The sequence below is a fragment of the Anopheles merus genome, chromosome 3R (assembly GCF_017562075.2).
Source record: "Anopheles merus strain MAF chromosome 3R, AmerM5.1, whole genome shotgun sequence".
In the NCBI taxonomy this organism is placed as follows: Eukaryota; Metazoa; Arthropoda; class Insecta; order Diptera; family Culicidae; genus Anopheles; species Anopheles merus.
Window position 1 is genome coordinate 44694415 of NC_054084.1, and position 17654 is coordinate 44712068.

A 17654-nucleotide genomic window follows, 5' to 3' on the forward strand; every position below is an offset into this window, starting at 1 on the left:
CTTCTGTCAAAACAAAACCTGTCATCCTAACGTCATAAACGTCTGTCATGTCCCAATTCACAAAACCAAACGTCTCATAGCAAACAGTATGCCAAACATGTTGTTTTTTATTTCAAAAATCAAAATAATGTTTAGGAAATGGAAGTAATGCAAATCAAATAGTGATAGATCATTTAAAGTGATTATCAATCCAACATAGCTGTTGTTTGTTTTTTTTTTTCATTTTTTTCTGTGAACGCTAGGGATCTACAAAAACCGGGTATTTTCAATTTTGGGAAAACAATCAGGGATTTTCACCCGGTAAAAGCGGTATTTTCCCGAGTAAATTGGGGTTTTTCATTGGTGCAACAGATAATGTCAGTTTTTATATATTGAATGTAATTGGTATCTTTGACTCGCCTTCAACGGAGGAAAGAAAATTTGAAGTGAGTGTGGACATGTTAACAAGCATGAATGCACGACGTTTAAGTGATTCAAGTAGAAAATATCTAAAATGCAGAACATAGAAAACATCAGTGCTACAGCTCCTTCAGAATGTACTTAAGCACTTGTATGGTCATTCGTGGATAGCGTTAAATCATATGTTAACATTTCATTAATACACCGTGCCGAGAATCATTTTCATGTTGCAAAAAAGACTATGGAAAGGGTGTTGCAAAAGGCATCCTTGTTTTACATTACCAATACGAATTGGTAGTTGTGAAGGAAACCATAATAAACGTATCTTTAGTTTTCACTTAGTATTTATCTTAAGAATCTATTCAATCACCTATTATACAAACATTAGGGGAATATAAGTCCTTGGTAAAACCGTATTTGTATGACAAATATGTAAATTTTCTAGCTTGACCAGTGGATAATCTGTTGCAAGTTTTGTTGTGCACTTAAACATGCTTAAAGCTCTTTCGACAGTTATCAATTCATATTTTTGAGACCACGTTATGTATAAACTAGTTAAAGTCAATTTTTATCAGATCCTAGTTGTCTACCTTTTATTAGATCTAATTTGGATAAAACACTTTGATTAATCGCGTTTGAGCTTATTGATAAGACATGCTTTCATATAATCCATAAAAATGTTATAGTTAACAATTTGAGGAACAGTATTTGCTCTTGATGATTGAAGATGTTAACATTTTATGAATAATTATATCGTTCTTTTGAAAACATTGAACGAATTGTTTACAAACCAACATCTGGTTGTACGACATCGTCAATGGGAAAATCAAGATGTTGAATCGTAGTCTCGTTATAAATAATATATTTTATTTATTTATTAGATATTTAGACTAAGAGACGTTATATATGCCTAAATTGCGTATAAGGATACCAGAAAGTTTGTTTTATAAGAACTTCCGAGAATGATTTTTGATAAAGGTAACAAAAATGCATTATAAATTCCAATCAAACGAAAATACCCAATATTTACTACACTAATATTGAATGAGCCGGTCTCATGGTACAGTCGTCAACTCGTACGACTTAATAACATGCCCGTCATGGGTTCAAGCCCCAAATAGACCGTGCCGCCATACGTAGGACTGACTATCCTGCTATGGGGGGAAATCAATAAGTCACTGAAAGCCAACCCCACAAGTGGGTTGGCAGGCCTAGACCGGCATCGGTTGTTGAGCCAAAGAAGAAGAAGAATATTGAATTATTACACTAATATTTCATTATTGGGTAAGAAGGTATTTATCTTATGTTGATGCTTACAACTTTCGATCTCGCAGACCATCGCATATAGATTAAGCTCGCAGGTGACATTTCAACCACTTTTTGGGCGATTTCTTATTTTTAGCGTAACAAATTACATAAATATTTTAAATTATTTTCCTTCTTTCCACAACCGTAGTTGGTGTAGGTTTGAATTTCTACAACCATGGTTGGTCTAGGTATGCCTGCCCTACTTTCATATTGGTTATCAATGACTGCGTATGTTAGGCTTCAGTCATACGCGACTTGACCCCAAAATGATTCCGGGTTTTTAATATTAACAATTTCTTATTATGGTAACAATAGTTATCATTGAACCAAGCTACAGGCAGGAGATTTAAACATTCTGATCCTGGATATTTGCCTTGAATGGGTTATTCGTACTATGCGTGTAAACTTAAAAACAAACTTTGAACAAATAAAAATATTTATTCCAATCCGTTCGGAACAGTTAACATTTTATTTTTATGCATTTTCCCTTCCCCATTTTCCCAATTTTAATTTTGCTTTGTTTTATTGGGTCATACAATCTCTTGTTGTGTCATTTACCATGTGGTTTAATTGAATCAAATATTATTCCTCTTAAGATTCACCCAGAATGATGAGAGTGGCCGGGTACTTTATTGTGACACAGTTTCGAATACATGATTGTTTCATGAAAACAATTCATCATTTTGCCATGGATTGATATTGCACATACACCGTTTTCGGGCCCAAATAAACAATATTATGCTACTTTTCAACAAGCATAAGTAAACATTTCAAGTCTGATATAACTGATATAATGATACCTATCTGAACATTGTTCACTGCTTGCGGCGATATTTTTTTAATATTGGGTGTTTTATTCACGTTTAGAATGAAACTACAATCCTCATTGCAAATATGAAGTTACATTTCAAAAATATTATTTTATGTAGCTAAAAAATACGATGAATTAACGGTCTAATTTGGACAATTGGGAAAGGTAGAAAACATATATTCAACGTAGTTTATTGTAATATAATGTTGCTATTAGTTGAGGTATTGAATTGGATATCATTAAATTTTCTTTCATGTTATCTATTGGTACGTTGGGACATATACGCACGCTGTGACAATACTTCATACTCATGAAGCGTGAAAAATCAGCATGACTGATATAATTCACGCCAACATGCATGTATGTATCCTTATGGTGGGACGACATTCGATGAAATTCCAAATTTCATCGCCATGAGTAGTACTAGTAGTAGAAGTATAAAAGTTTTTATTGATTTGAAAATGTTTGTACAGTTAACATTACTTATGTGATGATTTTTTATGGATTCGAATTGTTTTATTTCTTTATTGTTGGAATGCTTTAATTAGCCCTATTTGGAACTATCGTTGTTAGAAAAATTGAAAAAAACCCTTGTGCAATATCATCGCCATGAAAAAAATTGTTTTTGTACACAACAAACTTTTTTTTACCGCAGGTCAGTAAAATTGTATTGTATAGCTTAAAATTTAGTAAACCTTTTAGTAAAAATAATGCTAACCCATTCAGTAATATTTGGTGCTCGCCAGAATTACATCTCGTTTACTGAAAACACGGTAAAGCCATTCTGATGTTACTGGCTGTTCAGTAAACGATAGCGATTAAAAAGTGACGAAATATTTCTTTCAAATTAAGGTTTTTGATGATGCGAAAAGATTCTGAATCCTTCAGTTCATGTTCATCCATGTGTTATGTTGTTTGATACAGTTTTTATTCTGTATTTTGCTGCAACATGCTGTGATGGTTGAGTAAGCACTCACTCGAAATTTCAGTAAGCACAGTGAATTGTAGCAAAGATTTTACTCATAAACACGGCTGTCAATTGTTTCAAATTAATCCTGCAAGCCGAAATCTCACCAGAAATTTTAGCGGGGGCCTATAAGCGCCTACCAAATCAAATTTTTGCACATCACGAACACGTGGACATCGCGTTTTGTTTCGTTTTGATTTGACAGAGTGAATTGCAGCATTTTCAGTAATTCATTTTACAGATAACCAGTGAATCGACAAATTGTTTGCTGATTTTTTAATTTTCAGTCAAATGCAGTGTATTGAAATGCATAATAAAATTTAGATTTACTGAAAAACTTAACTGAAACAGGATGAGAAAATTGGCTGTGTATGGACTTCTCATCGTATATCTTCGAATGTCATCGATTTTGGCTTCACGCATTAACGGCATGACGCTTTTTGGTGGTTTGTAAAGGCGCACATTTGCGAGAGGATTTTGTTGGTATGAGTAACTGTTGGACCGAATAAGGTTATAATTTATTGAATTGTTTACTTATTTTGGATTCTCAAATGCCTTATGTATGTAAATTTGGATGAGATCATCAAGTAGAACTGTAAATAATTTGTCCATGGAGTAGCGATTCGTTAAACTAATTGCAATCGATGATTAGTATTTTCATTCCGGCCTATTCTTGAAAAGGGTTTAAATATAAAGGTTAAAAGTATAAAAATATAAAAATAATGTGCTTGAACGTTGTAACAGAGGTTATTATAATATTCTTAAATAAACAAAAAGCTGTCAATAGTCGCTTCATCGGTAAGGTAATTCAAAAACTTCCGCAGGTAAACGTGGTGGTGTTTTTTTTTATTTTACTCCGTGAATTAAATTGGAATTTACAACCTAAGCGCTAAAGAAAATGAAACATTAGATACTATTCAATAAAGTCTTTCCCGAGTTACGCGAATAATGCGATCCAGGGACATTCGCGTAAGTTGAAAATCCCGTTTTTCAGCTTAAATATGAATGATAAAACATTATTTATGATTAAATTTAGTAAGTTAGTGTTCATTATTACCTATTTCATACAATTCGTGTGGAAAATTTTGTTAATTCTGTGGATTTCATATTTTGTACAAAACTGCAACTCACAGGCGTCCCCCAAGCTACGACCCCCTCGAGTTACGATGATTCGCAGATACGACGATTTTGATTTTCACAGTAAAAAGTTGTCATTGAGAAGAAATAGAAGTATTTATTTGAATTTCTGTGCTGATAACCGTTACACACACATTTCCAAAGATTCCACAATTACCCGATCTTGAATATCTATATCGTGTAAACGGCTTTTGAAGTAAAATTAATACATTTTCGAACATTATTTTAAATGAAATACACGTTATCATAGATTCCGATTCTGCAATTTTGGTTATTAACTTTATATTCATAGATATTCGACCGACGACTATTTCTACTTACACCTTACTTTGGGACAATTTTTCGGTCCCAAATACATAAAAAATACATCTCAGGGGACACCTGTATTTTGAATTTGGCAATTGTGGGAGGAAATTGTATCATTTTGACGTAAGAAATGTCAAAATTAACAAAATCGTGTATCTCGAGTGTCGTGTAACTCGGGGAAAGACTGTACACCATATCAGCTTTGAAATAGGTGCTGTATGAATCTACATTTTTAGCTGTCGTTGTATAGCGGTGTTTCTGTTTCCCGTACACAACAATTTAGAATGCACAATAAACATATCTTAAAATTCTATCTACTTGCTTTCCATTGTTCCGTTTTCCGCGTGCAATGACCCGCGTTGACCTGCATTTGTCTTTAATTTGCCAACCGTTTTCCCGTACCGCTGTCAAAGAGGGGTGAGGAGGAACTCCCTTTCGCAGGTACCGCGAAACACTTCATCTCACCATCGTCGTATGCTCCATTGACTGCGCTCGAGAACCGAACCGCTGACGGACGGTGAAGTTGTTGAGCTGCCGAGCCGAGTACTTAACGCTCGGTCCCTGGAAGTGGCTAACCGACACTGAACCTAACATCCCTTTGCTGCCAGTTTCTGTTCTTGTTCTGCTTTTTACTCGGGCGTGGATGGATAGGATGCGTGTTTTCCCAGAAAAATGCATCCTCCAGCCCTCAGCACCTCAGCATCCATGCGCTCCTCTCACCTCGCCAATGCTTTGAAGCGTCCGGTTTCAGTGAGGGCCGAGGGGGAAATGTCGGTCAAGTGACCGCACGCGCTCCCATAAGCTCCCGGGAACACGGCATTGACGGTGTGTATGTGTATGTGTGTGAGATGAATGCACCGAACGCACCCACGACACGGGTGTTGGGAGTCGCCGACAGAATCATCCCAGGCTAGCCAGGATCGTGGTCTCGGTCTCGGTGTGAAGGTGGATAGAAAAAAAAAATAAATGGATAGAAAAAAGCGATACCGATTCAGAATCCGGCTCTCGTACTCACTCGTATAGTATTCCAGCAATTGGTGCTAGAGTACTTGGCGCGCATGCTCTTGCGTGATAATGAGAATTCTCACTAGAACACACCCGCTTATCGCGATAAAAAAACGCAACAAAAACTTGATGTACTAATAATATCTCGTTAAAAGTATAATTAATAACAATAAAAATGATTCATGCAGTCCTAATTAAACCAAACCCTTAAAAAGCATTCCTTTTTGTGGAACACGCAAACGAATGCATCGGAATGCGAGTTGGGCGCGACATGCTTTCCCCACCGTGTGTGCGTGAATGTGTATGCGCGTGTCACTCATTGAAACGTCCTCGTGTCTGGCACTCACAAAGGATGCTGCGATCCTGGGAGAGTTCCACGCACACACACACACACGCACAGCAACCTCTCTCAGCTTACCACTGCTACGCTCTAGTGTGATTTTCTTTCAATCAATGCGTTATGCTTTTAAGGATGTTTGAGGCTCTCTGTCCCACTCATCGCTCAAGATGTGATAACAGATCCCATCTTTCCCAAAAACCATACGAGTTCAGCCGCATACACACACACGCACACACACACACTCACGCCGCCACTCTCTTAGAGTATTGTGCCTCGGCACGGTGGGGAAAAAAGGGAACCAGCTTCTTCTTTTTCCGCCATTTCCACCATCTCTCACTTAGCGGACACGTTTTCGCGACCCGTTTCGAACGAGCCCGTCGTCATTTAGTTGCCGCACTCAATCGAATCAAGTTGTGTCCGTTTTTATCTCTCTGTCTCTGTGTGTATCGTTGCCACCGCCGCCGCCACCGCTGCCGCCATCATCATCGTTGCCACTGTCAACCTCTTTTGCTGTCGTTACATCGCGGAAAGCAAATAAAAAACAAAATTGTGGAACGAAACCACATTCATAAACATCCAAAACAGCAAGCAGCAGCCCCACCCGTGGTGCAAAAAAGGTGCAACGAATTTTCTGTTTCTTTTTTTTTATATGTTCCAATCAAAAAGGTGCAGCAGCATCCCGACAGTGCGCTGCCCCAACTGGGCAAAACTGGGCGTAGTGTGCTTGGTTTCTGAGGATTTTGCAAAGAAAGTGAAAAAAATTTAGTTGGTGGGTGGTCCTGTGTATCCTCATCCCAACACACCCAGAAAGCGTTCCAGTGTGTGTGTGTGTGTGTGTGTGGCAGTGATCCCGCTGAGGGGATGGGCTTCCTGACGCAGCGATTTGTTATGACTTATCTGCAAGCTTCTTAGTGCGGAGGTAGATTTTACTGCCTGCGTTCATTTATTGTCCCCACTCATCCCCGCCCCTTCCCTCCTTCACTCCACCCCACCCCACTAACTATCGCGAAAAACAGACCCTGTGCCCCATTCTGTGTGCGTTTTGGGTGCGTAAAAGTGGTGCTAGTGCCGGGAGTCTCAGGATACTTCAATTCTACTTGTTTTCTTCCTCTTTGTTGCCAAGTCTGTGTCTGTGTGGGTGTACTCGAGTATGTGTGTCTAAATGTGTCTGAAACATGTCTGATTTTTTAGGTCACACACGGTTAGTGTGCTTGTTTTTTCCTCTCCTCTCTCGTTCGTTTAATCCTTCGCGTGGCCTTTAACGTTTGCCGGCCCAGATCAGCTTGGTCCCTGTGTGCGTGCGTGAGCTTCTGCGTGTGTTTGTGTGTGTGTGAGCTGAAAATGTGCTGAATTGTTTTTCATCTCTAGGTGATAAAAGTATGAGCCAAGTGTAGGCAAAGTAAAAAAGGAACAAAGGAACAGTGTGCTAACTGATAAGGTTGAAGTAATCGGCAGGCGTTGCCCATTGCCGCTATTCCATGGTCAGTGAGGTGTACTTTTCACTGGTTAGTCACCTCCACGTGAGAGTGTGTGTCACTTTAGTGAGAATATCCAGCGGTGTCCGTGTGAAGACATTTTTGGGTGGGTCCTGCCCATTCGTGACTATAATAAAAGTTGTGTGCCATAAAACATAAATTGATTTGTAATTTTGTTTGCCCTATTTTCACATTCTAACACATCTCACTGATCCTTTGCTTTCTCTACCTTCTCTCCCTCTGTATCTCTCTCTCTCTCTCTCTCTCTCTCTTTAGCTTTGCGTGTTCGGGCGTGGTAAAGTTAGTGAAGGAATTTAAATTGTGATTCGATTGAGCTTGTACTCTCATTTTGTTCCCCTGGCGGACCTTTTCCGGCTCTGTACCTTGACGACGGTGTGTGTGTGTGCACTCGGTTATCTTAGGTGAATGTGCCCCCCCATTTAAGTGAGGATTACTGGTACGCTCTCCCCCCCTAAACCCCTGTTTTGTGTTACACATTCGTGGGAAAGGACTTAACTATTAATCTCCAGTGAAACATCCACCGTGACATCCACATCTCCGGTTGCGAAGCTGATGTGCAAGCGAGAAGAGACGCGTAAAAGGTCAGTTTGTGTTAAATATACTTAAGCTACAGCAATGCTATTCGTTCAATAGTTTATTTTCACTTTTTTTTTCTTGCGTTGTATTTTCTATGCAAACCACTACATACCTTCTATACGTATCCGCGCTTGTCACAATATCCTAATGTTAATCCATCATTTGAAGGGACGTCTAGATCCATCATCTGGATTCATAGAAATGTCTCACACGGTCTTAGTATTTATTTGTTGCCATATGATACAAATAAAATGAAAGGCTATGTTGAGGTTATGTTTGTGAAACTTATCATGTGTTTCAATTTATTGTAATGGAAATCAATTACGTACAAAAATACTGATACCTATTATTATGAGAACATGGGGTAAAATGGGCATGCCATTAAGGTCTGTTACTGGCTTTACTACACATTCTTAAAACATTAAACATAAACTCAAAGGTTTCATTGCAATCTTTTACGCGATGTCACTTTCAGTCAACTGTTTGTTCCCAACAGGCATAAAGTTTGTAAATGAAAACATGTATTTGTTAATCTTTTTCTTAATCCTATGGAATTTATATGAATATTTAATAATTTATAGATAGATTACAATTTTGTAATGCTTTTCGAATCAATAATGAGAAGAAAAAAATAAATTTTGTTTTTAGTATCTAATATTCAGGCATTACTAGCTACTTTTGTCGCGAAGTTAATCAGCGGAGACATAGACTCTCCCTACCTGCTAAAAAAGCTGAACCTTTATGCTCCCTAACGACCCCTCAGGATACGTGAGCTGTTAAGACCTACGTTCTCAAGATCTGCACTTTCCCACAATGCGCCTATTAAACAAATGATACATAGCTTCAACAAATACCAATTGTCTCTCGTTTCCTTATTGATAGCGCTGTAGTTAAGTTTGTAGATGAATTAAGGATTTATTATATAAGTAAGTGTCCCAGCAAATCTATGCAAGATACTAAATAACAAATAAACAAATAAACAAATAAAGAACTCGTAAAACTTAACAACATGCCCCTCAAACAGCAAACTTGGCCTGCCTCAGGAGTATCTGAAATCGCTCACGGTCTCGTGACTTAGTATGACAGTCGATTATCCCGGCCTTGATGGCGGAAGCCTCCACGCCATCTTGCCACCTCAATTTGGGCCAACCAAGCCTCTTCTGTCCTTGTGGACGGCCTAAAAAGACCTTACGGACTGGGTCGTCCGTTTCCATTTTGACGTTATATAGAAATGAAATGAATTTTTAAATTAACAATTGGATTTCTCTGTGTAGAAAGCTATGAACACTAATGCATGTAAACAAAGCTGAGTATTTGAAAAATTATACACGCCTGTGAATGCCTACACTGCCATGAAACAACAACTTTTGACAGTTAAAGTGCATCTTGAGGCACTGAAAATGTTTTGTTTGTTTTTTTGCGTTTGATTCTGGTTTGTAAAACCCTGTGAATGGAAGTGGTCAGTGATGTGTTTTTAGAGTTTTGCTCAAATTATTTTGTTCAAAAATTGAAGGAGAAAGATTAACATTTTTGGTTTTAATTTATTTATATTCTCGAATCATCGGACACAGGATATAAAGGAGCTATTCAATTTAAGTGAGAATGCGTATTTCGACCAGACGACTGCTAATTTGAGATTGATCATGGTAGTTATTTGGACTGGTGTACCATTAATTCGACTTTATCAGAGAAGAAATAAAGAGTTCAATCGATGTCAATGCTTTACTTCTTAAGATGCAATAGAAAAATAGATGCATTCCTAGAAAACAAAGATAGTTTGATACATTGACCGTCATCAGCCAAAATTAGCGGTGGCAAAGTTGACGGGAACCATCTTCTATAAGTCAACCCAGATCCTGGCATACGCTGATGATATAGACATCATTGGTCTGCGGCTCTCCTATGTAGCAGAAGCCTACCAAGGGATTGAGCAGGCGGCAGAGAGCCTCGGATTGCAGATAAACGAGGCAAAGACCAAACTGATGGTGGCAACATCAGCGGACCTACCAATAAATAATCCGAATCTACGTAGGCGTGACGTACAGATAGGTGAACGCACTTTTGAAGTCGTCCCACAATTCACCTATCTTGGGTCAAAGGTCAGCAACGACAACAGCATGGAAGCTGAGTTGCGCGCAAGGATGCTGGCTGCCAACCGGTCATTCTACAGCCTGAAAAAGCAGTTTACCTCAAAGAACCTGTCGCGACGGACGAAGCTGGGACTATATAGTACCTATATAGTACCAGTACTCACATACGCCTCTGAGACATGGACACTGTCCAAATCTGACGAAACCCTCTTAGCCGCGTTCGAGAGGAAGATGCTCAGAAGGATACTTGGCCCCGTATGTGTGGAAGGACAATGGAGGAGCCGCTATAATGACGAGCTATACGAGATGTACGGCGACCTCACTGTCGTACAGCGTATAAAGCTCGCCAGGCTCCGGTGGGCTGGCCATGTTATACGCATGGAAACGGACGACCCAGCCCGTAAAGTCTTTTTAGGCCGTCCACAAGGACAGAGGAGGCGTGGTAGGCCCAAATTGAGGTGGCAAGATGGCGTGGAGGCGTCCGCCATTAAGGCCGGGATAACGGACTGGCAGACGAAGGCGCGAGACCGTGAGCGGTTTCGGACACTCCTGAGGCAGGCCAAGACCGCAAAGCGGTTGTAGTGCCGGATAAGTAGTAAGTAAGTAAAGTTAGGGTATTATAGAGCATTCCTGCTACTGTTGTGACAAATTGTTCGAGCTACTATTGTGATTACATATTTCGAGTGATTTTGTTGAAATGTTTATTTTTACATTTTAAATGTTTGCTTATGATATTGAGCTGACTAGAGCATGTACTTATGCCATGCGCCTTGCATGAAGTACCATGCGTCTCCATCAATGTAATGATCGGGAATGGGAAAAAAGTCATTCTTTAGGATGAATTAGTATCAGTTGGAACTATGCAATAACCAAAAAATATATTACATTCACTGAATTTTCTAAAGTATTTCTGTCTATTCGGTACACCTATCTATTGCTCTTATAATATTTTTGTATGACTCTGGGATTAAATCTAATTTGGGTCAAATGCCTTAAGGGCTGGAAAAAGTGGTTGGAAACGAACCATTTACCAGTGGTGGCTGTTCCGTTGGGATGCTTGTAAGGGTTGTTAATGGTGAATAAATTTAAATTAATACTTTCAAAGGGGTTTTTTTTATTTCTTTACTTGGTTCTCGCTTGGTTGTTGTTGGAAAGCGGTTATGCAACCAGAACCGTCCTGAAGCACAATCATGGAGGGCTTAGTTGTACGGTTATGTCTTAGGTCTTACGGGGGTTTTTTTCCCTCTCCATTCTGCTCTAGTAAAAGTTTTCTTTTTTTCTATCTAAACCCGTCTTTTTGGGTACAAAAAGAGGCTCATCGAAAGTATGAAGCGTGATAAGCTCTACCGTATTTGCATACCTTGTCGGTAGCGTATAGATTGAAAACAAGAAAGTTTAAGCGTAAAATTGTATATGAGCACAAAAAAAAAGAAAAAAGAAAAGGAAAAGAAGATTAGTTTTAGGCTGCTGTTTGCAATGAATGTTGGAACTTTTTAGTGGGGAACGGTGTTACTGTGTAGTTGGTAACATCGTCTTGCTTGTCAACCGCAAAATTCAATCATCGTAAGTGCTTCAATCTCTGTCGATACCTTAATATGTTTCATGAGGGTGTAAAGTGTCAACATGTTTTCAGTTAGATAGTTTTGTTTTTGTAGTGATTACTTTGAAGTGAATATGAGAAAGGAAACTGTTTGTTAAGTTACTCCGCAAAGATGGTCCTACATTTGTTCGGCTGTCGTTGGTTGTATATACCATAATGATGCTTTTGGAATTAACCATTGTTGCACCGAATGGTATGATATGTCTGGGGACACGGTCCATTCGGGTCCTCGGACTGTGCCACGAGACCGGCCAATTCGCCCTACTATTTAGCTAAAAACTGGTTACAAGATTGGCATTTGTCCGAGATATATCCAACATACACACGAAGGTTGGCCGGTCTCGTAGTACAGTCGTCAACTCGTACGACTTAACAACATGCCCGTCATGGGTTCGATCCCCAAATAGACCGTGCCGCCATACGTAGGATTGACTATCCTGCTATGGGGGGAAATCAATTAGTCACTGAAAGCCAAAGCCCACAAGTGGTACAGGCAGGCCTTGACCGACAACGGTTGTTCAGCCAAGAAGAAGAAGAAGACACAATGCTAAAGATGGCAATGTAACATATAGTAGTATGTGGCATTATAAAGATTTGAACGATAATGGTCGTAATGGTAGAGATATGAAAAAGCTTAAAGGCAAAGTTTCTCAAAGCAAGCCCATCAAATCAAGGGAGCTTGATTACTTGTGACTAAGTGACTAACATGTTCCTAACAAAAAAATATTTCATGTGAGTGGTTAAAACATGGAATAAGATATTGGTACTAACTACATGGATTATTTCCTCTGTAAGATTTCCATAATTTAATTTTTTTAAATCTACTTTCTTGTACGACGCTTTGTGGTAGGGGCGGAAGGATTTAGGCATGGGTGACAAAAACAATATAATTAGTTTTTTGTTGATTCCCTTGTTGCCTTTAAATTAAAACGTCTTTGACTGGGGTGATGAAAGGCATATGACCATATGTTCTCCTCCTCGATTTGGTATAAAAACTCTCGATCGATCGAAGCATTAGAAGAAGTTGCTTGGGCGTTACCAGAGCTACCAGTTAACAGAACGCCCAACCGTTTCATTTCTTTCAGCGCTAGGTTTGAGTTGTAGGACAAAACTGAAAGCAACTATAACCGCTACCATCGACATTGCAGTCCGACGTACAGAAAAAGTAGGTTAGAGTTGTGGGACAAAGCTGAAAGCAACTATGACCGCTACCGGACAACGACCTTGAAGTCCAACATACAGAAAAAGAAGCCGTGTTGCCTTCGATTTGCACTTCAAGCTCCTGCAGAATCCTCTGGTCTCTAGAAAAGATCATACTTTTAGAATTCAGCATCCAATCGATTGTATCTTCCTTCTATAAAAATGGCAGAATCACAGAAAAATTTGCCCGATCGTATCGGCCAAAACATATCAGGATCGGCCGAAAAGTACCACTCTTTCAACATTTTGAGAGCTGACATTCTGCGGAGAATATAGTACAAGGCTTACGTTGCTCTCTTCTGATTATGTCGCTTCTGCATAATGTTCTCTCTCTCTCTCTCTCTCTCTTTCCTCTTTCTCTTTTTCTTTTTTGAGGAGAGTGAAAAAAGCCTGTGATCGAAATCGTAATGAATGTTAATCAGACGATAGGAGCAGGCCCTACGATGAGTTATTTGAACGAAATTGTTTCACAGTTCTCAGTATAGCTTCCGTGAACTTGATTGATTCAGCTGTCAAATCTTTAAAGCATGTAGCCCACTAGCATACTATTATAAGTGACATGGTTTGAGAATCGAGATCACCTTGCCAGATTTCCAAGGCTAATGGCAACACATATAGCTTCAAGGAAACTTTCAATATATTCACCTTCAATGACAGAGTTCGGTCTTTCGGGTAGTTGAAGCAAAGGTTAAAAATGTTATAAAAACCTGGAGCATTCATATTCCGAAGTTTGACGGCGATTAATGGATATGTTTGGAAAATGAATATATCTAGGACACACATGAATCGCAATTAATAATACATTTAACGTTTAACTATAATTATTGACATTTTTGTATTTATTTTTTCCTAATTTTATTTGGTAAAGAACTATACAGTTCATTATGAGATTAAATTTACTATTTAATAATTGTAACAAAGTCCTGAGCATAAATAGTCTAGTTCGTTTCCTCCAATTTGCGTACGTATTGTATTGTATTGGATATGTAAGTAAGTAAGACTTTGCTTGATACAACTAATGCAAACACGAATTTTATGATCATTCTTTTGCTACAAACAATTCTTTCACCGTTCCAATGAAAATAGGTCTAATTGGATTGATTGAAATATGATGAGCAAGCTGTAGTAGAATTATATGATGGAAATGGTTCGATTCTTTATCGTCTCGGATGAACTCTATTTCTATCGCAAGTCATAATTTGAAATTGATTTTCAGCTGGAGCTAGAGTACGCATCGTGTTGCCATTTATTTACCTTTTCATTGCGATTGTGCCTTAGTGCGGTGGTGTTGTGTGCGAACAAAGCTGTTCTGGCCTTGCAGAAGTTGTTTTTATGTGAACTAAATTGAAGTGGGGTTTTTGTAGGAATCTGCTTTGAACGAGCTGCTGTGGAATACTTGTGCTTCATTCGCTGCTTTCATTCTAAAAGCTTTTCGTGGTGTATGGTTGGGAGTGTTGAAAGATCTTTTCCTTAGTATTGTTATTTCAGTGTAGTAAAAGAGCTCACGCCATAAATCACGGCTATCAGTTTCCATTTGCTGGTTTGGCTGAAATTTGGTCTCGATGGTAATTTAATGTGTTTTTGTGCCTACCTTGGTTTTGTGCTTCTTACTAACATTCCGTAGATGGTGGAACAGAATTTATCTATTACTAGCTGTAAATTTGTTACGGCTTTTTCTTCCATAACGTCCACTGACCTTTCGTTAGAATGAAGCTACCAAATGTCCTTGGAGTAGTTGACTTGGTAGAATGGTACATCGTTACTGGTACACTTTTATAACGAGGCTAGGAATGCTTATTTATAGAAATGAAATTAATATTGGTTATCAAATCAACACAATAGCTAGCTATCACACCAATTCTGTTAAGCAAACTTTTCTTACACAATTTATATTTATTTTTTATTTATATTGTGTATTTCTATTATGTTTGAATTTAATCCTTTTTATGGAATAATGTAAACATTTGATGTCCTAGCATATGTAAAATGTAACTGTATTTTTGAATTCAACATTATGAACATTATCTTTACTTCATTCAAGGATCACTTTGTCACATGCTATGAAAGAGTTATGAAGCTTTATATGCTTTAACTTTTTTCTAGAATAGCTATTGCATATCCTTTAAGCTGTCATTGCGAAAGGAGTGTACCTTCTGATTGGTGACACTAATAAAGAAGGGTAGCGAAAGCGGACAGGATGCGAGCGACAAGCAAAGATGAATGAATTTGCCAGTGGCAGAAATGTATTAAACTTGCTCCTTTCCGAAACGAAAATGGCTAGGAACTCCGGTCTTTTTTCTGCTCTCGTTGTACCGAACGGCAGTTAGTAAAAACGACCAGTGGAATGAAAAAAAAGAAGCATGTCAAACGAGTGCTTTTTCCATTCTGCGGCCTGCCTTTCAGAGCTGTTCGTTATTTTCCCTCCGCTAAACGGGGATTTGTTTGTGCTGCCCGAGTTGTTGCTTTGTTTCGTTCCATACTCAAACATTGTTATTTTTCATCATCTACTTACGGTCCACTGATCGAATTTATTTGAACTTTTGTTTTGCGTGAACGTACATAGATGAGGCAATGCTTTATACCTCTACTTTATGCTATCGTTTTGTCATCCAAATATTCTTTTGCGAGCAGCTTCTGATAAGTAGTGGCTTCAGTGCTGAAAGAAATCGAAGCAAAGCTACAGTAGAAACATTACATTTCTTACAAAAACTAATTTGTCAACTTTCTAAACTACTATCTACCAACACCCTTCGAAGTTATTGTTATGTATTTGACGGTTTTCTCTCTCTCTCTTTCTCTCTCTTCGGTATATTTTTCGCACGATAGAGTAGGGAATCGATTACAATCGCTTATCCTTATGGTGAGTGCAAAATGAACAACAGTTTGCCACCCAACACTGACGCGGCAAAAGGGAAACACTCAGCCATGTGATGTGTCTTTGTTTCGTAGTTCGACCTCGTTTTCTAGTGTCTGTACCCCATGAGGAAGAGGAAGCTTTTTACCGACAGCTGCGGGATGGGAGAAGCTGGGGATGGAGTGGTTTATATCTCTCATTTCATCTTTTCCAGTCGCGGTTCCAGTTCGTTCAACGTTATGATATCGACAATCTCTCGCCTCTTAGTTCGCTGTAGTCGAGATGGTTGTGGGTGGTTTTATTTTGAAACTGCTCTTTTCGATCAGATAAGCTTACGGGTATCGTACATATTTTCATGTAATGGGTTTTGGTAGATTGATAAAGGGAAAATAGGATTTATAAAGTATGTGCAATGTTGAAGTAAAGGGTTTTGATAAGGGAAAATGAATGAAAAATAATAATCTTTGCAAATCATTCAAAATTCAAAGCAGGAACATGTATATCTTCCATACGTTTCTTCTTAGCGTTGTGATGTGTGTTGTTGTGTTTGTTTTTATATGTGATTACTACACACATGGTTAGTTCTAATCATTTATAATTTAATGTATCAAATCCAGGGGAATCAGTTTCTTAAAGTGATTTTTTACAAAGGTTTAATGTGTTTATTGATTCATTTGAATTTAAATGGAAGTAAATATATCAAAACTAATCCTATCACAGGGGCGGTCCCGTGGTATAGTCGACAGTACAACTTATACGACTTTCCAACTTGCCCGTTGTGGGTTCAAGCCTTGAATGGACCGTCCCCCTGCAACAAGTATTGACTATCCGGCTGCGTGGTATTGAATAAAATCACGAAACCTGCCCGGCATGTCCGCGAAAAGGCCGGCATGTTCACGTATGCAGTTCCCTTACATAGGAAGGAAGAATCCCTTACATAGTTATATGAACGGTATGGTCATATACTATCTCTTCCTTAATCATAATGTGTTGATGTAGCTAGATCCATGGTTGTTTCTCTGTGACTCTCCAACCATTTACGGGAACATACCTCTTTGATTCTGCTTTTCATATATTACTACAGGCTACAGCCAGCGCCCACGAATCCACAAACATTTGTGTCAGTCCACAGACCCGTTTGTAGCACATGCATCTGAAGTGAAGGGGATTGATTGGCTTCCGTAATGAATTGTTCAATAACGCTAATGAGTCTAACTGTGTGTGTGTTGCTTTGACATCTATTCATACTAGCGAACAAGCGCGGAAAACAGGCGGAACGTAGACGAGCAAAGCTTCTTCCGCAAGGAATGAGGTCAATCCTAAAAGTCAAATGTCCGTTTGTGCGAGTCTGAAACTGGTCGTTGTATGGTGCGGTTTGATGAAATGTGTTGAACGGATGAAATCAACTGCGAAAATTTAATTAATTGTCGACACCGTGTCGACACGTGATGAAGGAAAATCAGGTCAAAATGGGATGTGAGCCAAGCATTGTAATGAATAGGAGTGGAGAAAAAGAGGAAACTCTATTTCGTAGCTGTCTCATGTCAATTTAATCTTATCAATAG

At 38.7% G+C, this 17654-nt stretch overlaps 1 protein-coding gene across 4 annotated transcripts in view; it reads left to right on the top strand.

Annotated features, from left to right (window-relative positions):
- The first annotated feature begins 6648 nt into the window (after nucleotides 1–6648).
- Nucleotides 6649–17654, top strand: part of LOC121595237 (ELAV-like protein 3) — a 51483-nt gene continuing 40477 nt past the window's right edge. For 2 of the 4 annotated variants that reach the window (XM_041919029.1, XM_041919031.1), the window contains exons 1-2: nucleotides 6649–6890; nucleotides 8025–8350. The gene's annotated coding sequence lies outside the window, so the exon portion shown is untranslated. The remainder of the gene's footprint in view (nucleotides 6891–8024; nucleotides 8351–17654) is intronic. The other 2 variants (XM_041919028.1, XM_041919030.1) reach the window with 1 other exon arrangement.